At 33.0% G+C, this 25505-nt stretch overlaps 1 pseudogene; it reads right to left on the minus strand.

Moving 5' to 3' along the window:
* Positions 1-19457: 19457 nt before the first annotated feature.
* LOC107032406 lies at positions 19458-25193 on the minus strand (annotated as a pseudogene).
* Positions 25194-25505: the final 312 nt, after the last annotated feature.

A 25505-nucleotide genomic window follows, 5' to 3' on the forward strand; every position in this document is an offset into this window, starting at 1 on the left:
CTCCAAGAAACTCAAAAAGCAAAAGAGTACTGTACGCAAAAGTTGAACCAAACTAAAAACAAGTGTAGTGACTGAATGGATGTATCTGGCGGATCCGAATGAAAAAAAATCAAAACTCTAATCAATACATCATCACAAAATTAGAACTTCCTTTCTAGGGATTTCCCACATTCCGATTCAAAGATCTCCACTTTTTCCAAACCCTAAGCAGCACCCACTATGAATTCCCATAATTAAAAAAAAAAAATACAAGAACAACAAATAGCTAAAATCAGCAATAAATTTTGAAAATCTGAAGAGGAAAAAAAGAGTGAAAATTGCGAACTTACATATCGAAGGTGAACGATATGACCCAATAGAATCCATCGCCACCATCCACAGAAGGGTAAAAACACAACAAAACTCAGAATACTTCATACACAAACATCACAATCAACCACACAACAAGCTGAATACCGCCACTTCACTAAATTCCAAGAAGATGGAAGCGTTTGATTTTGAATTCTTTTTTCCTTTTAGCTCTTGTGATTTGTGATTCTTTGTTCCTTGTTTGGTGGTGGTGAAAAACAAAGTTGTTTTGGGTAAAGAAATGAGTTATTTTATTAAGTGGGTCGGGTTGGGTTAAAATTGAATAATTTAAGTAAAATCGGGTAATTTTAATTAATTTGGTAATTTGGGGTTTTCCATCCAAGGTGGGATATATTTGTTAAGTTTATTGACGGCATGGGTAAAAATAACTTGTTTTTAACGGCAGAGTAAATTCAACAAATAAAATAAAAATTGAGGGGTATTTTTGACCCTTATCCCTTCTTTTTAATCATTTCCATTAATCCTAAATTACTTATGATTCCAACATAACGATCATTAATATGACACAAACGAGCATGCCAAAAATTGGTGGTGTAAAGTATATAAATAGAAGTAGAAACTTTATTAATTTCAACATTCAATTTGAACATACTATAACATGCATACCCCTTCCCCACAAAAACACCCTTCTTCATTATTACATATTGATCAAGCCTGTTTTATTAAGAAAAAACTAGTTATCAAATTTTTCCTCTTAAAAGGAGTATAAAGTACATCTTTTATAATTAATACCCTTCGAGAAGTAAAACACAATTCGACATCTCTCTTTCCAAGCACTGTCGCGCCCCATTTTTCGCAAAAACAGGTTTTGTGCACGACCTAACAAGTCTTTTGGGATTTTGAGTTTTGAGTCACCACCTAACGAATTAAGGCGCGTTAGGGCACCTATCTAACCTAACTAAGTCTAGCTAAGGTCAACGAGCCAGAGATCAGGGTAAGGGTTCAAAATACCTCGAGGGGAAGGTGTTAGGCATCCCTCGAGGTCCACAAATGTGGGTCCCGGACGTATCTCATGCAATCTAGGTGGGGGTTACAAGTAGCAAATTGGTCACTTCATTTATTAATCTATTTAAGCTTGCTAAGTGATAACAAATATAAAATAATTAAGACTATTTTATTTTTATTTTTTTTATTTAGATATGCAAGGTTAGGTGATAGCAATAAATAAACAATCAAATTTATTATTTTTTAATTTATTTTAACATACGAGATTATGTTATAAACAAATCGAACAAATAGCTTATGTTATTATTTCAATTAATATTAAGCATGCTAGAAGGTGATAGAAATAATAAACACAACAAATACTAATCAATTAGATGAAGATAAGCGAGGAGACAAAAAATAGACAAATAGATAAGCCAATAAAATTTTTTATTATTATTTTAAGCTACCCCAAATAAATTATTAAACAATTAAGATTACTTCAATTATTTATTATTTGAGCATACGATCTATGGGATAAACAAATATTGCAAATATTAAGCAACTAATATGTGCGAAAGTAAAGCTTTAAAAAATTGAGAAAATTTTGAATAGAAATCTTATTTTTCAAAAAAATGTTTGTTTCTTTATAGGGGTGATGCCACAATATTGTTAATCGCGCTCCTCCACCGTAGAAACAATTTTGTTTTGTGGTCAGTCTTAGAAAAAATAATAAAAATTTATATTTTTGAAAATGATTTAAAAGATTCAGTTTGCGTATAGGCACATAAATATTTACATATAAATACACATAATTCCTTTTGAAATTCATGGGTAGGTGGTACTTCCGGGGACGCGTCGGTTTAATTTAAAAATTGGAACTAGACCTCGTAGTTCCTTTGACTTTCCCACTAACGATAGGTTAGGAGATAGTGCTTATAATTTATTTTAAAAAAATAAACAATGTCATAGTCAATCCAAAGTTTTAAAGGAGGATTGAATAATGACTTTTTAAAAAAATGTTGCAAAAACTTTGTAAGAAGAAAAAACTAGTAGAACATTAATGTAGTAAATTTATTAAATGCAAAAATTTTACTATGAAATGTATTCAAAAGCCAAGTAATTTGTTAAATGCATGAAATGATTTTAATTTAATATCATTATTATTTTAAGAAAATAACATATTGCATCATAAGTGCGGAAATCTTGAAAAGGTCAAATTAATAATATTAGCTAATTTAAAAGGGGGGAAAAATATGCACAACAAATTTTATTGGAGTGGGTATGCTAAAAATTTATTTACAAACCTACAAATATTTTTTAGGTGTTCAAAACGGAGTAACACATATAGGCATGATTTTGTAAATCTAAATGAGAATGAACATTTAATCCTTAGACATGGTTTCTACGTGACAAGACAATGCTGAAAAGTTATAACATATTTTTTAACATCTAACCGATGAGCCTAGTATATTATTAGGATTTGATTTTAACATTAAAAAATTAATGGAATCTAGTTATTTTAAAACTTATTAACAAACAAAGCGTCAAGCATGTTGAAAATTGGTTAGATTACAACACCTACAAACAATAATTCTAGGTGGTTAAAGATTCAAAAATAGAATAAACCTATAGGCATGATTTCTAACTTTAAAAATTACCATGAACAAGTAGCATGTAAATCCCCTTCCCTTAGACGATCCCCCAAATAAATTTATATATGAGAGCTTTAGAGTTATACAAATATTACAAAATTCAAATAAATAAATAAGAAAAATATAGATTCAAATATATGAATTAAACAAATAAATCTTTCTTCATGGCTAATCTTTAACTTGAACTTCAAGTTTGAAACCTGTCAAAGCAATCAAATAACTACACAAGTAATCACAATTTATTTAGTCAAGATGAGACACATATGCAATTATTTAATGACGAATTATACATATAGAAAAGAACAGACAATAGCATACACAAATGTGTGAATGCAAAGATAATGTACATGCTAAGAATCAGTTAAGCAAAAGAAATGGTATCAATGAAAACAAATTGATCCAACTTTTACTCGAACAAAATCAAAGTAGCAAAGTAGCGAAGAAGAACACTTGAATGTTTACCGGAATCTTAATGTATTTTAAGAGTAGCAAGAGAGCAATGAGAGAATCAGGAGTGATGAGAGAACTTGTGATTGAGAGTGAATGACTTAAAAGAATGCAAAGGGGGTCTCTTATATAGTAGAAGAGGGGGGAACAAATAAGGTAAATAAATATTTTTAAGGAATCAATTAATATTCTATTTTCCTTATAAAGGAAGACCAAATCAGAAAGTTTTAGAATATTTCATTACCAAATATAAACAAATAAGAATAAAAATTAAAAAAAATTACTTTTTCAAAATTAAGATTATTTTAAATTATTCTTTATCCAAATTAAACAAGTAATTAAGAAATCTGATAGGACAAGAATAAAATAGGGAGGGTAACATTATTTTTCTTTGAATAAAGAAGAGCAAAAATATTATTTTTCTTTAAATAAAGAGGAGCCAAAAACAACTTTATTTTTCTTTAAATAAAGAGGACCAAAAACAACTTTATTCCATTTTCTTTCTTTTTTGATTACCTTCCTCGCGTATGTATAAGACCGAATCCATTCGATTTCTAAAAAGGATTTTACCAAAATAGACAAGTAAGAAATCTGTCAAGTTTTAATTAAGGAAAACATGAATCAATTGATATAACATTTTCCTTATTAAAAGAGAGAAACTAAATCAACAAAATTATTTATTTATTTTATATCAATCCAAAAATATAATTTTACCAAAATAAAAACAGGTAAGAATCCAATCAACTTTAACAAAGGTAATTACAATCAATTAACATTAGTAAATGAAATGGTAGGCACAATTACCTCACCAACCCATAAGATTTGTCCGAATTCATATAAGGTGATAAAATCGTCTTAGCATCGATTAATTAATTTTCAATTAAACAAGCAAGAGAAGGGAAAAACAGTGAGCTAAAATGGTTCACTGGTTATTATTATTTTATTACATCAAGAGGGAATAAATATATGCTACATAGTATATAAGCAATCTATACCAATTATCAAGGGAGCAATGTTAGCAAACCAAATAAGTTAAGAATCTAGCTCATATTCGAATAAGAAACGAATACTTTTAATGCATACAATTGATCTCAAAGTCACAATTGTCACTAGCAAATGGTGACCATATTATTAAAAGGGAAAGGTTAAGAACTATATGTCCTGCAATTAATCTAAAGAACTCTAACGTTACGAACTAACAACCCATAAACGATTAAATTCAAAACTTAAGATTTAATCAGTAAGTTTTCATGATATGCATAACAACATTTATATTCTAAAATTCAAGCTAAATTATAAATGAAAGAAGAACAAACATTAACAAAAGATGAGATAATAAAGTTAAAAGAATGTACCTGGATGGATCTTTTAAAGATCCATCTTTTCACAAACTTGATTTTCCAAAAGCTTTCGTCGGAGCTCGCTGCTTTGTTGTTGCTTCTCCCTGCAAAAGAAGAAGAAGAGAACAGGGTAAGGAGAAAGGGGGGAGGAACGGAGGGGGGGAGAGGAAGAGAGGAGAGGGGTCGGCTGCCGGAAAAGGGAGAGAGGAGAGGGGGCGGCGGCTGTCTCCGGCCTGCTGCTGCTCTCCTCTGCTGCTGGTCGCAGCAGCTTCCTCGTCGGGAAGAGGGAAGAGGAAAAGAGAGGGAGAGAAGAGCAAAACGAGAGGGAGAAGAGGAAGGAAAGAGGGGGTTCAGGCAGGGTGAGAGAAGGGAGGGGGAGCGACGACTGGAAGAGAGGGTGGAGTGTGGCGGCGGCTATGGCGAAGGGAGGCTCGCCGGAAAGAATGGGGAGAGAGAGAGGAGGATGGAGAGAGGGAGGGGAGGAAGAGAGAATGATTCTTTTTTGGTTTGATCTTTTAGGGTATTAGAATTTATAAAGAATAGGAGGTTAAATCTTGACCATAGGATTTAATAAGAGATAAAGGGCAAGGATTCGATTTTGGATTTAATTTAAAGATGGACGGACGAGATTAAAAGATGAAAAAAATTAAAATCAAATTGGTTGGAGGATTGGAATGGCTAAAATTGCAATTAAACTGGCTAGAATTGAAATGAAAGAGTGGCTACGATTGGAATAAAATTTGTAGTGGCCGGAGTGGCTAGAATTGAAAGAAATTATGATAGAATAGGATAGAATATAAATAATTTTAAGAAAAGTATAGGAATTACTATTCAATTAAAATACTACATATATTAAAATATTTTTATAATTGAAAATCGTTTAAATTTTAAAATATTTTAATAATTATTACGATAATTTAATAAAGTAAAACGTACTAAAATATATAATTTCCAAGCAAAATCGACCAACTTTATATAAATTTTTAAATACGTATTTAATCGAATAGTATTCCTAAAAATGGTTAAAGGTCGGTCAAAATTGGGTGTCAACAGCTGCCCCTTGGTTGATTGAGAATGAAGAATGAATTGTCAGGCAACCAACGTTGACTTAGTAGCCAATTTTGTCCGACCGACGACAGATGTCAGTAGGATCAATTGAAGCGAAGTAGAGTTGAAAAAAGGGTACGACCGAGACTTTGGTTTTAAGTCGCCTACATATCTCTGGTTATACGAGAATCAGGTCGTGTGTAGTTCTAGATTCAAGAGCAAATGAGACTCTTCAAAGTTGAAAGAGCGCTAAGGTATTCAGAAGGCACGATATCCGCTTGAATGGATAAGATTAGAGTAGCGAAAAGAGAGAGATTGAGAGGCTAAAATAGTATGACAGAGAAGCGGAAAGAGCATGATAGAGTGAGGTTATCAGCCTTTGAGCAAGGTCCTGAGTATGAAAAGCAAATAATTGATAGGGTCTTCATTTTGATAGATGATAGCATGAAAATTGTAATCAAGGGGCAATCAATCATATCTGCAAATTCTAGATAAAATGTTAGCTTATAAATAGATAAAGTATGACCAATAATGATAAAATATGAGTTCTAAATAAATTACAAGAGGTGATAAGAAGCGTATATGCTTTGAGATGCCCTTGTAGACTTTGGCTTAACTTGTTGAAGAATTGCAACCCATCTCCGAAGGTTAAAGTCAACCTCCAATAGATCTTATAGTATAAACATATAATAATATAAGAAAAATGTCTGGTTGTAAGGAGAGTCTTAACGTCGTTTTAAGGCGGATGAGCATAAGTGTCATTTTAAGCGGACGGCCTAAATGTCTTATAAAGCGGACGAACAAATGTCCTATGAGGCAGACAAGCCTAAATGTCCTTTTAAGGTGGATGGCCTAAATATCCTATAAGATGGACAAACCTAACTGTCGTTTTACGGCGGACGGGCCTAAATATCCTATAAGGAGGACGAGCTTAAATATTGCTTTGTAAGGCGGACGAGCCTAGATGTCGCATTGTAAGGCGGACGAGCCTAGAAGTCGCATTGTAAGGAGGACGAGCCTACGCATTGTAAGGCGGACGAGCCTAGATGTCGCATTGTAAGGCGGACGAGCCTAAATGTCGCATTGTAAGGCGGACGAGCCTAGAAGTCGCATTGTAAGGCGGACAAGCCTAAAACTCCTATTGTAAGGTGGACGAGCAAAAATGTCCTATTGTAAAGCGGACGAGCCTAACTAAAGAAAAAGTAGGTCACAGTGGCGAGTTGAATCCGAAGATATCTTCATGGTAGTCTGAACGATAGATGAGTAGCGAAACGATAGTGTGAGTAGCCAAGAATTTGTCGGAGCCTTTGTTTGTAAGCAAGTGAACAACCGTTCAGAAGGTGGTTTTGTCTGTAATCTGCACATCTGTAATTTTTAATATAACTTATAGAGTAATTAGAACATATATATCAAAATAAATGGTAAATGTAAACATGATGCAATTCCCATGTTGACCATGAATGTTTGCCTTAAGACCATGAAAAATGACGTCTTAGGCTATGAGTGTATCATCAGGTCATGAAAATGTTGTCTGCAGGCCATGAAAATGATGCCTTAGACTATGACACCTTCGGATCATGGTAGACATAAATTAAACCCTTAGACCATGATATGATGTCTGCAGGCCATGAGGATGATGCCTTTAGACTATGATGCCTTAGGAATATGACAAGCATAAATTAAGTCCTCAGGCCATGACATGGAGTCCGCAGGCCATGAAAAATGATGCCTTTGGAGGATGATGCCTTTGGAATATAAATAATGAGTAAAGAGAGCGTATCTGTTTTTTGCATCTGTTGATACTTATGACTTGATTTGATTCGGGCACATGCAAATTTCGAGCGTGATGTAATCTTGGGCTTATGAAAACTTCGGGCACGATGCAGTCTCGGGCACAATGCAACGATGCATTTCTTCGGGCAAAATGCAATGATGCATTTCTTCGGACACAATGCAATGATGCATTTTTTCGGGCACATGCGTTATCGGGCACATGCAATGATGCATTTCTTCGGGCACATGCAATATCGAGCACAATGCAATGATGCACTTCTTCGGGCACATGCAGTATCGAGCACATGCAATGATGCATTTCTTCGAGCATAATGTGATCTTGGTCATAATGTAATCATGCAATCATAGATCTCAGGCATAGTGCAATTTCATAGTTGAATGAGGAGGCTATGTAGTAGCTTGGACATCCGCCTTGTTGGAAGGGTCGAGTGTCATTTGTCGGGCTCAAAAGTGGTATGTTGATTGTTGAAATTGCCTTTGTATATGTACCTATATTTTCTACATTCAAAGAATAATAGTTAGTTTAAGGGGGGTAGGTTGATATGTATCCATGATTTGGCACAACGTGCTCCTTTTGTGTCTGATAGAATGTTCTTCGGAGTGTTGTCGAAAATTTTGAGATCCCCTGAAAATTTCTGCACCAGGGTAGAACTTCTATCATTCTGATCTGTTGTAGTTGTAGCTCGATTGTTGAATTTTTTGAGATTCTCTCAAAAATTTCTACCTGGTCTTGATTTTAAGCAATTTTGAGATCCTCTCAAAATTCTGCCCCAGTTGTTGAGAAGAAATGTTTTTGATGAATTTTTTATTGTACTCAAAAATTCTGCCCCAATATAGAGATGTGCAAGGAGAAATCTTGATAGAATTTTTTAGACCCTCTCAAAAATTCTGCCCCAGTTATCAATAGAAGGGGAAAATGAAAGTTTTATTTATGATAAGACCGAACCCCCATAGGCTCGCCTACGTAACCCCTCTTAAACGGGAATCAGGTCTGACATAGTTACAAATTACAAAAGCTTGAATGGTAGATTTTGACCAACTTTATTTGCCCATATGTTATCATGGGTGTCTGAATGTGGAAAACATGAACTTAAATGGCTTAAGCCTTATTTAGGAAACTGGATCAAGTAGACTTTCGTGCGTTCACATTTGAACTTCCTTTGTTGCAAAGTCCTCCAAGCGTATGGCCTTAGTATCAATCAGTTGTTGAATTTTATCTTTCAGATCACGACATTCTTGTATTGTATGTCCTTCCATTCCTGAATGATAAGCACAAATCTTGGAGGGTTCAATCCACGATGCACGCGTAGTCATCCTTATTTCATTAATAGGATCTATGTGACCAGCGATCCTCAACTTTTCATAAAGTTGGCCTATAGGCTCAGTCAGAGGAGTATAAGTTTTGTCAAGTGTCTCCTCAACCTTGAAGAGATTTTTGCGGATATGCGGTCGAGTGACTTTGGCATTGTGGCGAGGATATGTTGGTTGTCGATATGGCATAAGAGGTCTTTGGTACAGAGACATTTGATATATGGAGGGATTGGAAATGGCATAAGAGGCGCATGATGCCAGGGAACTTGGTGCAGAGGTGTTTCGTATTGAGGAGCTTGCATAGTGGGATGATGCGGGTGTAAAGTAAAGTGTTGAGGTTAAGGAGCATATGCGTGATGTTGCGGAGGATATGGGTGATTTGGAAAGTAGATGTTCTTTGGGGGTATTTGAATGGAGCTCAGTTGACTTTGAGAGGTAGAGTAATTTGGAGGAGGATTATTTTGGAGAGTGACTTGACTTGCAAAAGGTGACATATCCATGTTTGTCTCCAAAGTTGGATTGGCGGAGAGTAACAACTTTGCCCACTCGCGTATGTCCAACAACTCTTCTTCTAACTTCTTTATTTTCTGCTCAAAGTTTGATACCAACTTGTCTGAAAGAAACTTCTTTTCAATAGTTTTGCACATAACTCTAGCATTAGTCACTTTCACTTTTACTTTGCAATCCTCATTCAGAAGAGAAGGAAATGAACGCTTTGATCGCGTGTGATAAACCATAGTCTACAGATCAACCATTGGGAGAGGGTAATGAAAAAAAAAAGCAAAACAAAGCCTAAGTTAGAACATTGCATAAATTGGAATATTAAACACGTTACTTTAAGATAAACGCCCTAAATGCAAAGGAGCCTCGTTGAGCCAGAGGTAGGCCTAAGCGACACATAAGTGATGCACAATAATTAATTCAAGACTTATTTGCCAATTTGGAGTTTAAATTAGTAAAAACAAAATAACTTTCATTTGTTATATAAAATTCGAACAATACATCATAACAAAACTTGAAATAAACTAAGGGAAAAGGGATAACTTGGGGGAAATCATCCTAAATTCTGAAATCTTGGAGGTATCGACTCCAAGAGCTTGGCGCCAGTTGACCTCTTGTAATGGGAGGGACTTCTCGTCTCATGTTCAACACGCTCCGTACCCATATGTTTTCCCTTTCATCGGCAAGCCCATGGTATCCTTCTCCACTTGATATTGGGACTTCAGATTCTATCAAGATCCATATGTGATACTCATGCGTGCATAAAGCCTGTCGTGCACCAATAGGAATGGTCAACACACACTCCCATCATCGAAGTATGTTGTGGACTTGTGGTTATCTAGTCCAAACTCATATTTAAATGGCTCCATGTCAGATCGGAGTGGTATGATTTGAGTTTGCCCAAATAGGCGAAGTACTCGAAGAGGCGAATACGGTTGGATACCCTTTAAGTCAATAAGTTCGATGAAATATCGGTCGTCCCCTCTTACTATGACATTAGGCGTGGACAACCAATGAAGCTTCCATTGAATTCGGTGGCTCTCAAGCTCAGTTAGAAATATCTGCCAATCCACAAATCCTACAGGTGCGGCGAAACGTGCCAACCGTCTTGGATGGTTATCAATCTTGTTGCCTTGACCAAGATAGGTATCTACCACATCAGATCGCTTGTGGAAGTGATCGATAGCCCATAGTTGAAGTAGAAGGTTGCTTCCCTTGAAGAACATTCTACCATCAACACATGCTGACAGACTCCTCATTATCTCCGCCGGGATCATGGGCACTATGGTTTTTCTAGGCTCACCCCCTCTTTGAGCTAGGTCTCGAACCACTTACCTTAGACATGTATCGATTCTTCCCCTTGATTTTAGGAAAAACCAAAGATCCCAATAAGGCGATGGCAAAGGCATCCAAACGATACTTTTCCCATTCTTCAATGGAGCACTCAAATTCATTGTCATAAATGTAGTATCCATCATCTCGGTCGAATCGTGAGTATAAAAAGTCTAAATGGGTCCACCCAAGGTCTAGAGAAGTCCAGGTTGCATTAGACTTCATCCCCATACTTTTTAGAAATTCCCTTGATGATGGCTTATAAGGTGCCATCATTTGACACTCGTGGTATGGAAGATCGATGAAACCGCTAATTTCTTCAATTGTTGGTGTCAAGTTGCAATTTGTAAACTTGAACACCATCCTCACAGGGTCCCAAAACTCTAATAGCTCCCTAGTCAGGTGAGGGTTTGGTATGATAAAAATAAGAAATGTGAGACCACCCAACAATTGATGAATCTCCCTTTCCCTATATCTCCTTATATCCATCCACCAGGTCTTATGTCTCTGACTCACTTCTGTCACCATTTGAGAGTTTGGAGGTTCATACTCATCCATAACTCTGCAAATAAAATAACAAACAACTTCTAAACTCCATTTTGACAAAATTGGCTTGATTTAATTATTATGATCACATTGACACATAAGTATGCAATTTTCCTAAAGGGTGTTGGGGCCCTTTAGACGAGAGGGTGGTTACTAATTATGTGGATCGACACCAACGGTCAAACCACCTAGGGCTTATGCAGGATGTATGACCTAACCAGGACTTCTAATAGTTGGTTTGACACGGACTTGAAAGGGATTCTATGCAAGAGGCTCGTGGTTTTGCGGTAGTAAAACTATCTATTACGTCCACGCATATGCCGACTCTCTATAATAGGTATTTGAATAGAATTGGAGTAGTTGTGAGAGGTGCAAAGGCACAACATCACGAGAACAAAATTAAAAAAAGGAAGAGGGTCCCAATTGGGGGAAGTATGAGCGGAATGCCAGTTATCAGAGCAATAAACTCTAAGCATTTAAATTAGAAAGCGGTAACATATAGGCAGTTTATAAAACAGTAAATAAATAAATAAGCATAAATAAATAAAGGAAATTATACATATAAAGGTGTTACAAAAAATCACGCAAATAAGAAAAGAAGGTATGAGATTAAATGTATAAGTAAACAAATAAGGGAAATAGGAGAGTGTGAAACATGGTAATAAACAAATAAGGAAGGCGGAAAGGGTTGGAACATGGAAAGAAGACAGTAAATAAGGCAACAAATTGATAACTAAACATGATAAACACCTAACAAATAATGAAATAATCAAAATGAAGTAAACCCCACATAAATAAGCATGAAACACGTGATGGTAAGAACTTAATATTCCCAGCAGAGTCGTCATTCTATCGCGCCCCATTTTTCGCAAAAACGGGCTTTATGCACGACCTAACAACTCTTTTGGGATTTTGAGTTTTGAGTCGCCACCTAACGAATTAAGGCGCGTTAGGGCACCTATCTAACCTAACTAAGTCTAGCTAAGGTCAATGAGCCAGAGATCAGGGTAAGGGTTCAAACTTACCTTGAGGGGAAGGTGTTAGGCATCACTCGAGGTCCACAAATGTGGGTCCCGGACGTATCTCATGCAATCTAGGTGGGGGTTACAAGTAGCAAATTGGTCACTTCATTTATTAATCTATTTAAGCTTGCTAAGTGATAACAAATATAAAATAATTAAGACTATTTTATTTTATTTTTATTAATTTAGATATTCAAGGTTAGGTGATAGCAATAAATAAACAATCAAATTTATTATTTTTTAATTTATTTTAACATACGAGATTATGTTATAAACAAATCGAACAAATAGCTTATGTTATTATTTGAATTAATATTAAGCATGCTAGAAGGTGATAGAAATACTAAACACAACAAATACTAATCAATTAGATGAATATAAGCGAGGAGACAAAAATAGACGAATAGATAAGCCAATAAAAAATTTTTTTATTCTTTTAAGCTACCCCAAATAAATTATTAAACAATTAAGATTACTTCAATTATTTATTATTTGAGCATACGATCTATGTGATAAACAAATATTGCAAATATTAAGCAATTAATATGTGCGAAAGTAAAGCTTTAAAAAATTGAGAAAATTTTGAATAGAAATCTTATTTTTTTTAAAAATGTTTGTTTCTTTATAGGGGTGATGCCACAATATTGCTAATCGCGCTCCTCCACCATATAAGCAATTTTGTTTTGTGGTCGGTCTTAGAAAAATAATAAAAGTTTATATTTTTGAAAATGATTTAAAAGATTCAGTTTGCGTATAGGCACATAAATATTTACATATAAATACACATAATTTCTTTTGAAATTCATGGGTAGGTGGTACTTCCGGGGACGCGTCGGTTTAATTTAAAAATTGGAACTAGACCTCGTAGTTCCTTTGACTTTCCCACTAACGATAGGTTAGGAGATAGTGCTTATAATTTATTTTTAAAAAATAAACAATGTCATAATCAATCCAAAGTTTTAAAGGAGGATTGAATAATGAACTTTTAAAAAACTGTTGCAAAAACTTTGTAAGAAGAAAAAACTAGTAGAACATTAATGTAGTAAATTTATTAAATGCAAAAATTTTATTATGCGATGTATTCAAAAGCCAAATAATTTGTTAAATGCATGAAATGATTTTAATTTAATATCATTATTATTTTAAGAAAATAACATATTGCATCATAAGTCAGAAATCATGAAAAGGTCAAATTAATAATATTAGCTAATTTAAAAGGGGGAAAAAATATGCACAACAAATTTTATTGGAGTGGGTATGCTAAAAATTTATTTACAAACCTACAAATATTATTTCTAGGTGTTCAAAATGGAGTAACACATATAGGCATGATTTTGTAAATCTAAATGATATGAACATTTAATCCTTAGACATGGTTTCTACGTGACAAGACAATGCTGAAAAGTTATAACATATTTTTTAACATCTAACCGATGAGCCTACTAAATTATTAGGATTTGATTTTAACATTAAAAATTAATGGAATCTAGTTATTTTAAAATTTATTAACAAACAAAGCGTCAAGCATGTTGAAAATTGGTTAGATTACAACACCTACAAATAATAATTCTAGGTGTTTAAAGATTCAAAAATAGAATAAACCTATAGGCATGATTTCTAACTTTAAAAAAGTTACAATGAACAAGTAGCATGTAAATCCCCTTCCCTTAGACGATCCCCCAAATAAATTTATATATGAGAGCTTTAGAGTTATACAAATATTACAAAATTCAAATAAATAAATAAGAAAAATATAGATTCAAATATATGAATTAAACAAATAAATTTTTCTTCATGGCTAATCTTCAACTTGAACTTCAAGTTTGAAAACTGTCAAAGCAATCAAATAACTACACAAGTAATCACAATTTATTTAGTCAAGATGAGACACAGATGCAATTATTTAATGACGAATTATACATATAGAAAAGAACAGACAATAGCTTACACAAATGTGTGAATGCAAAGATAATGTAAATGCTAAGAATACTAACCAGTTAAGCAAAAGAAATGGTATCAATGAAAACAAATTGATCCAACTTTTACTCGAACAAAATCAAAGTAGCAAAGTAGCGAAGAAGAACACTTGAATGCTTACCGGAATCTTAATGTATTTTAAGAGTAGCAAGAGAGCAATGAGAGAATGAGGAGTGATGAGAGAACTTGTGATTGAGAGAGTGAATGACTTAAAAGAATTCAAAAGGGGTCTCTTATATAGTAGAAGAGGGGGGAACAAATAAGGTAAACAAATATTTTTAAGGAATCAATTAATATTCTATTTTCCTTATAAAGGAGGACCAAATCAGAAAGTTTTAAAATATTTCATTACCAAATATAAACAAATAAGAATAAAAATTAATAAAGATTACTTTTCCAAAATTAAGATTATTTTAAATAATTCTTTTATCCAAAATAAACAAGTAATTAAGAAATCTGATAGGACAAGAATAAAATAGGGAGGGTAACATTATTTTTCTTTGATTAAAGAAGATCCAAAATATTATTTTTCTTTAAAAAAAGAGGAGCCAAAAACAACTTTATTTTTCTTTAAATAAAGATGAGTCAAAAACAACTTTATTCTAAATTATTTTTTACCAAAATAGACAAGTAAGAAATCTGTCAAGTTTTAATTAAGGAAAACATGAATCAATTGATATAACATTTTCATTATTAAAAATAGAGAAACTAAATCAACAAAATTATTTATTTATTTTATATCAATCCAAAAATATAATTTTACCAAAATAAAAACAGGTAAAAATCCAATCAACTTTAACAAAGGTAATTACAATCAATTAACATTAGTAAATGAAATAGTAGGCATAATTACCTCACCAACCCATAAGATTTGTCCGAATTCATATAAGGTGATAAAATCGTCTTAGCATCGATTAATTAATTTTCAATTAAACAAGCAAGAGAGGGAAAAACAGTGAGGTAAAATGGTTCACTGGTTATTATTATTTTATTACATCAAGAGGGAATAAATATATGCTACACAGTATATAAGCAATCTATACCAATTATCAAGGGAGCAATGTTAGCAAACCAAATAAGTTAAGAATCTAGCTCATATTCGAATAAGAAACGAATACTTTTAATGCATACAATTGATCTCAAAGTCATAATTTTGTCACTAGCAAATGGTGACCATTTTATTAAAAGGGAAAGGTTAAGAATTATATGTGCCTGCAATTAATCTAAAGAACTCTAACTTTACGAACTAACAACCCATAAACGATTAAATTCAAAACTTTAAGATCTAATCAGTAAGTTTTCATGATATGCATAACAACATTTATATTCTAAAATCCAAGCTAAATTATAAATGAAAGAAGAACAAACATTACCAAAAGATGAGATAATAAAGTTAAAAGCATGTACCTGGATGGATCTTTTAAAGATCCATCTTTTCACAAACTTGATTTTCCAAAAGCTTTCGTCGGAGCTCACTGCTTTGTTGTTGCTTCTCCCTGCAAAAGAAGAAGAAGAAGAGAACAGGGGAAGGAGAAAGGGAGGGGGAACAGAGGTAGAGAGGAGAGGGGCCGGCTGCCGGAAAAGGGAGAGAGGAAGAGAGAAGAGGGGGCGGCGGCTGTCTCCGGCCTGCTGCTGCTCTCCCCTGCTGCTGGTCGCAGCAGCTTCCTCGTCGGGAAGAGGAAAAGAGAGGGAGGGAAGAGCAAAACGAGAGGGAGAAGAGGAGAAAAAGAGGGGGTTCAGGCAGGGAGAGAGAAGGGAGGAGGAGCGAAGGCTGGAACAGAGGGGGAGTGTGGCGGCGGCTATGGAGAAGGGGGGCTCGCCGGAAAGAATGGGGAGAGAGAGAGGCAGCTGGAGAGAGGGAGGGGAGGAAGTGAGAATGAGTTTTTTTTTTTTGGTTTGGTCTTTTAGGGAATTAGAATTTAGGAAGAATAGGAGGTTAAATCTTGGCCGTAGGATTTAATAAGAGATAAAGGGCTAGGATTCGATTTTGGATTTATTTTAAAGATGGACGGACGAGATTAAAAGATGAAAAATTAAAATCAAATTGGTTGAAGGATTGGAATGGCTAAAATTGCAATTAAACTGGCTAGAATTGAAATGAAAGAGTGGCTACGATTGGAATAAAATTTAAAGTGGAGTGGCTAGAATTGAAAGAAATTATGATAGAATAGGCTAGAGTTTAAATAATTTTAAGAAAAGTATAGGAATTACTATTTAATTAAAATACTACATATATTACAATATTTTTATAATTGAAAATCATTTAAATTTTAGAATATTTTAATAATTTTTACGATAATTTAATAAAGTAAAACGTACTAAAATATATAATTTTCAAGCAAAATCGACTAACTTTAAATAAATTTTAAAATACGTATTTAATCAAATAGTATTCCTAAAAATGGTTAAAGGTCGGTCAAAATTGGGTGTCAACAAGCACTTGAGTAGTGTAAGCATCACCTAGCATGACGGTTTTGAGCTACTCAAAATGAGTATATTTTTTAAATTCTGTCTTTGTCATAACAGACATGACGGTTTGTACCAGAATCAGTCCATCATCCATCAACATTCTCAACCATGTTTATGTCGGTAATCACCGTATCAAAAGGTTTTTCGGTAACATTTGTCTGAGGGTTAGAACCACGTTTCCGGAATCTTCAAAATCGAGCAATATGTCCAGTCTTGCCACAAACAAAGCATGGTCTCTGTTCTTGAATTTGTTGATTTTGTGCTTGGTTATTTTCACCATTATTTTTCTTGGGAGGTCTACCATCATTTTTCTTGATTTTTTTCTTCTTAGGCATTAAAGAAGTATTTTTGTGAGTTTAAGAAGTAGCATTATTCGAAATAATTAAATTACCTTCGTTGTGATGTTGTTCTCTTCTGTTTGTAAAGATGCATCTTGGCCCCTTGCTTCTCTTCCATGCGGATTTTCATAATCAATGTTTCAAGAGAGGTTTCCTTTTTGTTTATAGAGCATAGTTTTTTAAAATTTCTTTCAAGAAGGTGAAAGTTCATCTACTATGCCACAAAAAATAAGGTTATCTCCAATTTTAAGCTCTTCGGACCTAAGCTCTCCAACAATCATGATAAAGTCTTGAGCTTGGTCTACCACTGATTTGTTCTTCACTATTTGGAAATGACAAAATCTACCACCACATATTTTTCGCTTTAGTCTTTTCAGTATCATACTTACTCTGTGTCTTTCAAATTTTCTTTGCACTAGAGTAAGTTCTATCATTATAATCATAAAAATCATCAGATAGACAATTTAGAATATAATACCGACATTTATAGGAATCACCATCGTACTTTTCAACTTTTTCTAGATGAGAAATAGTTTCATCATCATTCATAGAGGTGATGTCTACTTTATTTGGATTCTTGTTAGTTAACACATAAGATAAATTGAGAAGACTTAAGTAGAAAAGTATTTTACCCTTTCATCTCTTAAAATGGTTGTCATTGAACCGAAATGGCTTGTTAAATCTCCCTTCTTGACATCCGCGATTTTTTCAATTGTAGCCATCTTGAATCTCCTTAAAATTGTTAGTGAAAAACTTACAAGATAACAAAAAATACAATATTAAAATTGAAAATAAAAATGAAGAAACAAATCTCTTCAGGCTGAGGCGCGAATATCTCGCTCTCTTTAAGGAGATTCAAGCCCATTGCAACAAATGTTTTCACCGGTCCAGTAGTAGTCCTCTTTGACTTGTCTCTCTAAGATACAACAACCTTTACAAAATATAACTCAACAATTCTGGACAATAGTTGAGTCCTAAGCTCTACAAATAAGAACACCTCCCTTAAACTAATAAGAACTCTCTTTTTGACTAACTCTCACTCTATATTTTTCTTGTACTTTATGTGTACCAAACCAAATGAAAACGGAATGTCTTCCTAGAAATGAATAAGAAGATTATAGTGTAGTAAATAGTGTAGATAATGACCTTAGGAATTGCATATATTAGAAAGAGTTATTTAGGAATAAAGAATGCAAATGAAGAGTGGGTAACAAATGCCTACAAAGGCAAATGAACATGCTGCCTAATTCCAACGTACACTAGAACGTTTCTGCCACATTTTTATGACCACTTAGCCAATGGACAATTTATGAGTAATTTTGCAATATTAAAACACCAACATAATGAGCAAATTTAATAAGAAAAATAATATCAAAATGTTCAATCACTAACATAAGGTAGCCAAGGATGGAGGCAACTAAGAAGTGAACAACAAAAGCAAAAATAAGACACATGAAAGGAAACATAGTTGGGATGGTAAGGTGGCTGAGGAATTTATTCCAAGGCATCCACCGATGCGCCTGACAAAGCAAAGTCATATGATAGTTTCAACAACAACAGATCCAATAAATTCAAAAAGAAGTGATGAACTATCAAGTTTTTTTGGACATATTTGATGAAGAAGACAAGAGAGAAATACTTTAGGTTACTTTACATGCGCTATCCGTCTCTTTTAATTCTCGCATATATAAAATGAAGTTTGAGATTGATAACTCAGTCTTATACTTAGATATTTTATTTTTGTATTACTTAAGTATCCTCATTTGTAGTATCATCACAAGTGTATTACAAACTCTATTATGATCATAGAAATATCTACTTTCTCAAAAACCCATTTTTGTTATGCTTGTTGATTACATTAGATTTTCAGTAACTCATTAGGATTAGTAAGGTAAGGCTTAGCCCCCTTACTTGTACTTTTCCTGTGAGGATTTTTTCTCTTTATTAATACAAACTAGCCTTAGGAACCTTGAGTAATTGTTAAAAAAATTATTAAAAGATAGAGTTTATTTCACGCTCACTCACTATTACACAATGCACACAAGTAAACTGTTCGAGTTTGGGGAATTTCAGAGAGTAATGTATCTATAAATTTTGCTGTTGATAGAGAAAAGGTGAGCAATGTCACAAAGATCATTTTTAGTGTAGTGTATCATACCTTATTCTAACCAACTTGATGATGATTTTGTCGGCTCATTCATGACATGTTCACTTATTTCTCAAAATATTGTAATTGATTTATATAATCATGATAAAGTTAAGTAGCACTATGTATATTATTGTCAACAAGATACTTCCTTATAAGAAAAAGAACAATTACATTTGATCCATAAAAACTAGAAGTTCAATCTAATCCTTATATTGTATGTTGTCAAACAACATTCTCTACTCATTGCAATGACTTCTTTTTACCACAGCATCTTTGATGAGCTTTAGAGATTGTTCAAGATCATCCAACAATTGATGTGGATCAGGAATCACACTTTCATCAACTGATAGAACAATAGTCATCTTATTTATATAGCTTTGACAACTAATCAATGCCTGAAATATAAATGTGCACGTAAATTGTTAAGATATGTAAAAATTAGGCCTCGAACCTTAAAACTAGCTCAAATGGAGAAAAACTTCTGAGTCTTATGAGGAGTCCAGTCATCTCATTAACCACTTATCTAAGGTTGTCCATAAGAACAGGAGGCAAGGTAAGCCATAGGGTGACCATGGAAGCCAATTTCTTCTTGAGGACCAGGCAAACATGAAAAGCACATTGATGTGTTGGTGAAAATTCTATTTGATATCGAACTTGATGTCTGAGGAAGGTTCAAATCTTACAAATTTACAATGAAGAGATCACATATATATGTAGGATCAAGAAATTAGAATGAACATTAGTAACCTTAATCCCAAAAAATTTGAGTGCTAATTCTGAAATGTAACATGCATAGAAAGCTTCAAGTAAAAAAAAATTTCGATGAATAGTTGCCTTAGCTTCTCTGATATAATATAAGGATCATCTCGTAATGCAATTTTAAAGGGTAGAAGAGCAAATCCAACCCAATTTCCCCACTTTGCCTCAGTGTCTTTCTCCATCATGTCAGCTAAAGCCTATTTGTTAATTACAAGAATGTTAATAACTTCAATTGAAGTATTAAAGCTAAAAAATTAATGGAAGTTGTTAAGAAGTCACAAATAGGAAAATGGATGGGCAATTAGGTCTCTTATATTGTCTTGGTCAATCCTTACCTTATGAGCTAACTTTTGAGACTGACTTAAACCTAAGTTTCATATCTTTACATGAAATCAGAATCGGATCTATCCCCATTTGAATACCCGAACCAAAATCTAGTTGGTATGGGCGTGAAGGGGGTGATAGAGTGGTTGAAGTTCCACATTATTTCATATAAGAAGATCACAACTGCTCATTCCTTTTCCGATGTGGGACTTCTTAACATTCCCCGTACACCTATACCTTACTAATTGGAACATGGACAATATAATGTAGGCGTCCACCATCAATGAAAAAGATTTGGATGTATCTGACTCTGATATCATGTGAAATTAGGTCTTGGACCTAACTCACAAGGAAAAAAAGCTAGTTCATGTGGTAAGGATTGTAAAGGTCCATATAATTAAGTAGACCAACTGTCATCCCTTTTTTGATGTGGGACTTCTTAACAGATGTCATTACCTGTATTCCAACTGGCTGTCTTCGATTTACAAGAATACTTGATCTAAGTCTGATGTTCTTTGGAAGATTATTCTTTTTCTCTGTTGCTCCACTGTCCTTCGTGCCCTCACTTGCAATAATATGTTTTTAGTATACATAGTTTGTCATCCTATTTATTACCGCTAATAATAAAGGGAAACTTTCATATATAGATACCATAATTAAATTAATTATTATCCTTAGATAAAGTTTCCATAATTACTGACCGTAGCTATATTCTTAAGTTTCTATAGCAGTGCTCGGCATTCGGGTGTATATTTTCTTTTTCAAATTTTCTACAAAAATTAAATTCAATTTTCTTGAAAGCTAACAACAGCAATCTCGGCTAGAAAATGGTATAAAAACCGTACTTTGCAGAATGTTAGCTCGTTAGATTTTTCTACAAGTTATATCTGTTAGCCAATCTGTGTTATCAAAAACCAAAAATTACTGGTTGTAATAAATAGTTCAGAAACACGAAGTGACTGAAATTTATTGAACCAGTAAGCAAGATGAACAGAAATTTATTTCTCAAAAAATACTTGAATCTGTAAAAACTTACCAGAAACAGAAATAATCTTTTTAGTTTGGAAGAAAATAAAGTCCACTGAATTCAGAGTGTCCCCTTAAGGAAATTATTCCCCTCTAGTATCCGAGGTTTGATTTGGAATATAACCTCCCAGGGTAAAATGATCTTAATCAGTAGAGCGTAGATACCAAAAACTCTACTGTCAGCGAATCAATCCACAGCAGGAAAGTACACGAAGAAATATATGTTTTGAAGAAGAAGGAAGATCAGAAAATTCGTTGGAAAATATTCTAAAGACTGAGTGGTATTTATAGGCAAGAAGAATATATTCTGAAGCCGTAGCCGAGCGAGCGACGACGACGACGGCGCGAGAGGGGTCCCTCTTTCCAACCCTTTTAACAATTAATAGGAGTGTTAACATACATAAATTCTCCTATTTTCCTTTCCATTACCGATGAGGGACAATTGCCTTTTTCATTAAAGCATTAGAGGACTTTTCAAGTTCTCAACTTTTCAAATTCCTCTCCTTACCTCTATTTCCCATCAATTCTTGCTACAAACCCAAAAATATCTTCTTCGTACAACCCAATTGATTTCATCTTTGTACATTCGATCCAATCTCGGTGATAACTTACTTTTCTTGGCTAGTAACGTATATTTTATTTGCATCGATTCACATTTTTTACTTTCATTCATGTAGATAAGGAACTTGAAAAAACAGAACAATAGAACTGATTTTTATATGTAATTGTATGAATTCTCCACTAATAATTGGAGTTTCATTCTAACAGGTGTTTGCAATTGAATTCTGATAGATTGAGAATTAACTAATTTTTATCCATGATTGTATAACTACTTGATTGATCATTAGATTTTTATTGATGAAATTGCTTTCAGTTGTATGTGAATTGATCAAGAGAGACGACTTGATATCTGCAGTTGGAGTACGTAAATGTATAGTAGATTATACAATTGAATCCGTCCGTAATTGTATAAATATATTCATCAATGATTGTTTATAGACTTGTATGTATCGTCTATGTATAATTTTATATTATTTATAGAATCGTATAAGTTCGTGTTTGTATGTGTAAAATTAGACTTGATGAGATTAGTGCTTGTATCTGTATAATTGATTGTTGGGGGGTAAATTATGTGAAAAAGTTGTATTTATAAGTTATCTAATTACTTTTGTAGTTGTATATTTGACATAAATTTTATTTGTGGACTTGTATAATTGACTTGTATATTCTATATATATATAATTTTACATTATTTATTTTGTGGTAAAATTATCTGTTTAATGTGTATTTGTATATTATTTAGTTCATGTTTGTATATGTATACATGAGTTATTTCTGTCTATACAGGAATGTCTTACATCTGTATTTTGCTAATTCTGAAAAATGAAATGATGCAAACTTTTACTTTGACTACATTGTCGAGGGATACTTTTAAGAGAAAATGCATTTACAAATATATAAATTTGTACGAACAACACACCTCAAGAGTAGATGTGAAAACAACAAATTATACAATAGTAAATCCGAGTTTTAAAGGTTTTTACAAATAATATTATATAATTTGAATAACAATTATATAATTATATTATTATACAACGTACTATGGGTACAAAAATTACCCAAATCAAACCCAAATACAAAAAAAATATAGTGACATGTAATTTATTTAAAAAACTAAAATGAGATTTCCTTTTACCTCATAAATATACAATTGAAAATAAATATACAATTGAATTCGTCTATAGAAAATAGATTTGTATGTTAATATACAATTTATTGTAGATCCAAACATCAAAAGTTTATACGAATAATTTTATATAAACTACCTCAAATGTTTCACCATCTTCATCTTTAGATACACAAATCTGAAAATCTTAAATCAAAAGAAATTCCAATGATATACAAATAAAAAAAAAAATGATGAAATGACAAAAAAAATTGTAAAGAGAATTTAACTGTAAAACAATTGCCTATAAATTTGAAATCATGATTGAATTCAATTTTGGTTGAGAGAATAAAGGAGAAAATAAGGGAAAGTGACTGAAGAGAGAGAATAGATCCATATGTATATAAGGAAAAAAATGCTATACACGGTAAATAAGGAGAATTAAAAACGTAATTATCGAAATTAGATGGTTGTGAGAGGTAATATAAACGAACATTGGCTATATTAGAGAATTACGTAATATAAATTTGGTGAGCTAAGTAATTTTCCCAATAATAAAAGCTCATAAGTGCTAATACATGAGACAAAAACATACCATATCATCTATTAAGATATACAGATAAACCAGCTTGTGTTACTCCAAAAGCAACATATATTGTCTATACAAGAATTGACAAAAGTCCAATAACAAATTGAACAAGAAAGATGTTGCTATAACATAGAATTAGTTTTATTTAAACTTTACCATATTCAACACATTTTTCACCAATTTCAAATCGTCAAGACTTACTATCCTGTAAAGAAGTCGTCTAGGATTAAACACAGAACAAGGTATACCCTTAATCAGTGTAGTTGTATCCTTCAGGAACATTGTCGTAGCCATAAACATCAACACATCCACTATTGTATTCCAAAACAATTTCATAAAAAACAAATCTTTATAACATATGGACGTAACCCTTTAGTGGAATTATGCGCTGAAGAATGGATAACCCTCTTTTTATTTCCGGGAATTGTTGGAACTTTATTAGAATCAGCAATTTGGCGAGTACACGCCAAGAGAAGGGAAATAAGAGAGGTGTCATCGCCAAGTGAATGGTGGATTCGGAAAATGCCAACAGCCTCAGCCTCACATGTTTTGGCGTTAAGAAGATGAAGATACCACATAGGTTTTGATTTGCCAAGAGTCGTTTTGCTAAGATTCCGAATATAGTTTTCCACGAATATTTTCATGAAGGTTTTGTTCATCCAGTACTTGTGGTACTATAATGTGTTTATCTAAGTCTACCTTTGTTTGTACCCATTTCATTTCTCCATTTTTCTTTTCTACCACCACCTACAATGAATGAAACATGCAATTTAAGAAACATCTACTCCCTTGATTGATCTAATTTGACTTGACACGAAGTTTAAGAAAATAAAAAAAGGCTTTTCAATCTCGCCAAATTAAAATTATGTCAAATATTATGTCCTTAAATATATCTAGCGAAAAACTGAAATAAAAATATTGCAAAAATATATAAAATGAGTCATTCTTTTTTTAAATATACTAAAATAGAAACTCTTGTTAAAGCAGAGAGAATAATAATTAAGGCATATGAAGTTTTTGGCTGTTTAATTCCATTAACAATATTTATATGTTAAACTTACTTCAGAAAAGTACACTAGACTTGCTTGTAAGTATTTGAAAATAGTTGTAATTTAATTTTGGGGTAATTAATACTTTGTGCTATTTTTCATTTTAGTTTATCTAAGAAAAGAATGTTTAATTTCCTCTTTTTTGACAATTTTTAAATTTTGTTTTCAGCGTTGACAAGTTTAAAACCCTAAAATTACAAAACATTTTAATACATTTAACATATCTTTAATTTAATATTACACGATTAAAAACTCTTTACTTTTTAAAACTTCATGCAAGTTAACTACGTCAAACGAATATCTTTAATTTAATATCAAACGAATTTTTATGCGAAGGCTTGAGAAACGAGGATGCTTAACCAAATTCTCTTTGATTAATTGAAGGTGATTGATTCTTGATTTGCTTCCCATAATATATAGCTAAAACATGCACGTTGAAGTTGGGCTCATGAAATAACCTTGACGACGGACTCAATACCTCTTCGTCAGATGTTTTACTGGCTTTACCCTAACATTCAATCGATTTCAGACTCGATTTTCTCCGTCTTATTGACTCCATTAATAATTAACTTGTTATTATCAATTATATGGAAAATGAGTTATTGTTGCTTCGTATTTATAAAAGTTTGGAGAACCAAAGTATATAGGTTTTGATTTTATATTGCTTTATTTGCCCAAAATCAATTCCATCCTTTGGCTTTTTTTTTGGGGAACTTATTTTGTGTTGGTTTTTAATCCATGAGATCGACGAGAGAGAAATTCAATTGAAATATCCGGTATATTTGGTCCGGATGAAATATTTATATGAAAAATGTTTTCTCCAAAAACAAATAAATTTTTGACTTATTTTTTTTGTGTTTGGTGTTGAATA

Source organism: Solanum pennellii, chromosome 1 (assembly GCF_001406875.1).
Source record: "Solanum pennellii chromosome 1, SPENNV200".
NCBI lineage: Eukaryota > Viridiplantae > Streptophyta > Magnoliopsida > Solanales > Solanaceae > Solanum > Solanum pennellii.